Source organism: Colobus angolensis, unplaced genomic scaffold (assembly GCF_000951035.1).
Source record: "Colobus angolensis palliatus isolate OR3802 unplaced genomic scaffold, Cang.pa_1.0 Scaffold34, whole genome shotgun sequence".
In the NCBI taxonomy this organism is placed as follows: domain Eukaryota; kingdom Metazoa; phylum Chordata; class Mammalia; order Primates; family Cercopithecidae; genus Colobus; species Colobus angolensis.
Window position 1 is genome coordinate 6281508 of NW_012116710.1, and position 3855 is coordinate 6285362.

Here is a 3855-nt window from a genome sequence, read left to right on the forward strand (position 1 = left end):
AAGGTGGACTGTGGTTTCGTGAGCATTCATTACGGCTTATATATGTTCCATGTATTTATTATTAAATAGATGACAAGAGTTTTCTTGTTTATACATTTTTGAGATGAGTCTCACTCTGTCGCCCAGGCTGGAGTGCGATGACGCCATCTTGGCTCACTGCAACCTCCGCCTCCTGGGTTCAAGTGATTCTCCTGCCTTAGCCTTCTGACTAGCTGGGATTACAGGAGTGCATCACCAGGCGCGGCTAATTTTTATATTTTTAGTAGAGACGGGTTTTCACCATGTTGGCCAGGCTGGTCTTGAGCTTCTGACCTCAAGTGATCTGCCCACCTCGGTCTCCCAAAATTCTGGGATTACAGGCACCGCCACCAGCCACCACGCCAGGCCTTTTGTTTATTATTATTATTTTTTTAATTCTTTTTTTTTTTTTTTTTGAGACGGAGTCTCACTCTGTGGCCCAGGCTGGAGTGCAGTGGCCGGATCTCAGCTCACTGCAAGCTCCGCCTCCCGGGTTCACGCCATTCTCCTGCCTCAGCCTCCGGAGTAGCTGGGACTACAGGCGCCCGCCACCTCACCTGGCTAGTTTTTTGTATTTTTTTAGTAGAGACGGGGTTTCACCTTGTTAGCCAGGATGGTCTCGATCTCCTGACCTCGTGATCCGCCCGTCTCGGCCCCCCAAAGTGCTGGGATTACAGGCTTGAGCCACCGCGCCCGGCCTATTTTTTTTTAATTCTTGACAGAGGTCAAGGAAGGCCTCACTGAGAAGGCGGTATTAGAGCAGCCCCAAAGGAAAGGGAATAAGCTTGGGGACATCCACACATCCAGGCAAGAGTGCTCCAGACAGAGGGAACTGCAAGTGCCAGGGACCTGGGACAGGAATGTGCTGGGGTTAATGGAACACATGAAAAGGAGGCTTGGGCACAATGAGGGAGCAGGGATAGGAGAGGAAATCCAGACAGGTCACAGAGGGCCTTGGTGAGGACTTAGCTTTGCTAGATAACTAAACCCAGAGGGAGATTACACAGTCTGGTGCACACTGCACGCTCCAGGGAGGGGGTGTGTGTGAGGTGCACAGCCACCACGAAACAGTGGGGACTCGGGCACATAGCATGCTTGCCCCCCTGCAGAGCTAACCCACTATCCTACAGTCATGGTGCCCCCCAGGGACCCCATCCCATTGACAGTCCCACAGACAGATACCTTCAGGGAGCGACCCAGCCACATGAATACACAAACAACCCTCTAACCACCACTTAGCCCGATAAGCTATCTCTCACCCCATCTCAGACTTTGCCCATCACAGGCTGACTCAGCCCTGTCCTTAGCCCAGCACTATCAGAGAAGCAGCCTCATCGGCCCTGCCCCAGCTTCTCAGGTGCTCGTGTCTGCACGTCTGCTCTGCCCACGGAGGCCGACACAAGAACGGTGACATGGAGGGGGGGAGCTCGCCAGCTACTCGCCCCATCACGCGGGCTGTAGACGTCAGAAACCAAAGTTCATCGGTTTCACTGCCTTGTGACTTGGGCCACAGGAACTGCATTCAGACACTGGCCTACTGCGATCTGCACATGCAGTCTCTGACGCCCACGACAAAGGACGTGGACATACGTGAACACGATTCACACATCTGGGGACTAGACACACTGAGCCACAAAGGCCTTGCGGACGGCCACAGCTGCCAAGTCACGGATGCTGACACAGCTTCAAATGTGTGTGCCAAGTGTGGTGGCACGTGCCTGTAGTCCCAGCTACCTGGGAGGCTGAAGTGGGAGGATCGATTCAGCCCAGGAGGTCGAGGCTTCAGTGAGCCGAGATTGTGCCGCTGCACTCCAGCCTGGGCAACAGAGCGAGACTCTGTCTCAAAGCAACACACACACACAAAGTTGTGTGTGCACAGAGCCTCAGACACAGGGGAGGGCAGAATCATTCCCTCACCCAGGCACCTGCGCTGAGTTACACACAGTCACTGCAGATCCCACAGTGGCTCAGAGCAACACACAGATACGCAGGTGGGGATGAAAACCTCATGTTCTTAAGAATGCCGCCTCAAAGACAAATTGCAGTACAGTTACAACAGAGCATCCACCCCACACCCAGAGATGGCCAAAGCACACACGGTACAGTCGGTCACACAGGCGGTTTCACACATTGATTCACACAGCCAAGTCATGCGGGATTGTATGCACACAGCCTTCTCACAGGAAACTGGGCACACTTGTGCCCCTCACCTTCCCCCACTGCATACCGAGGCACACCGGATCTCTCACCCCCAGATGCCAAGGCGCACCCTTGCACCCGCAAGCACACACACTGTTCACACAACGGGGTACACATGCCGGCTAGCCCGGCCTGCCGCCCACGCAGTCGCAAGCCGGGGTACACTCGGCCAGCCCCGCCCTTGGCCACGCCCAATCAGTCTCAGGCAATCACGCCAGGCGTACACACGGCGCGGGCACACGTGCCGCGGGTATACGGTCCCCAGCTCGCCCGCGCACTCGGCCGGCTCTCACACCCCCGCGTTTCCCGTCCCCGCTTGTTTTTCTGGAAACTCTGCTCTCCGCTCCCCTCCCCCTAGGCAGGAAGTGTTGGCTGTATTTTTAGCCTCTCTGGTTTCCGCCCCTTTCCTTCTCTTCTCGCCCGCCCAGGACTGGCCCCAGCGCCCCGCGGGGGACCCCGGCCATCCCCTTCCCCACCGTCATTCCAGAGGGGATTCCCGGTCGCCGCTGGGGCCGCGGATTTTCCCGCTGGCTACGTGGGGAGCAGGGAGGAGTCCCGCCGTGAACTTCCTCCTGGCCTGGGACGCCCGAGACCTGGGGGGAGGGCTGAGGGCCTGGTCTCCTGGATCCGAGGGAGGACGGGCTGGGGGTCTCCCGAGTCTGAGGGAGGAGGGGTTAGGGGCCTGGACCGCTGGATCTGAGGGAGGAGGAGCTGGGGGCCTGGACCCCTGGGTCTGAGAGAGAAGGGGCTGGGGTCTCGGGGGGCCTGAGGATCTGAGGGAAGAGGGACTGGCGGCCTGGATCCCTGGGTCTGAGGGAGGAGGGGTTAGGGGCCTGGACCCCTGGATCCGAGGGAGGAGGGGCTGGGGGCCTGGACTCCTGAGTCTGAGGGAGGAGGGGCTGGGGACTCAGGCCCCTGGGTTACTGCGAGGGAGAAAGGACTGAGGCCTTGGCTCCTGGGTCCCCAGGTCTGTGGGTTTGGGGAGGTGAAGGACCAGTCCTTCTGCGAGCAAAGCATCCCCCTCCTTTGAGAATGGCCCTATCCCAAAAGTCCTGACTCGGGGCGATGACTCAGCAGATGGGAGAGAGGAGGGGGACAGGCTGACTCAGGGATGGGAAATGCTCCCAGTATCCAGGGAGTAGAAACTGGAATCCCTCCTCCAGGATGGATCGCAGCCCGAGCTGAGCCGGGCTCCGCAGACCCAAGGGTGCCCCCCACTCCCCTTTCCCCGCCTCAGTCCTATAAGCTGTGTAAGGATTTGGAGCTCGGCCGAGAGGCGGGTCCCAGGTCCCCCTCCTCCCCCCTTTTTCCCCGTTATCCTCGGGGCTCTATTTACAGGAGACGGGAGCCCTGGTTACAGGAGAGGAACCCGAGTGTCCGGGCTGAACCTCCTCGTCACGGCTTCCAGGAAGCCCCCACTCCCCCGCCCCTTGCGAGTGAGTCACAGGCGAGCAGGAGGCCACAACCGTGCCAGAGCCGCCCGCGGCCCGCCCAGCTCACGAGACCGGCCCGGGAAGGCCCCTCAGCAAGCGCCGCACCAGGGATTCCCCCCCCGCCGCTCTCAGACGAAGCAGGTCGACGTGGAGCCTGGCAGAATCTCCCCATCACGGCTTCCAGGAAGCCCCCACTCCCCCGCCC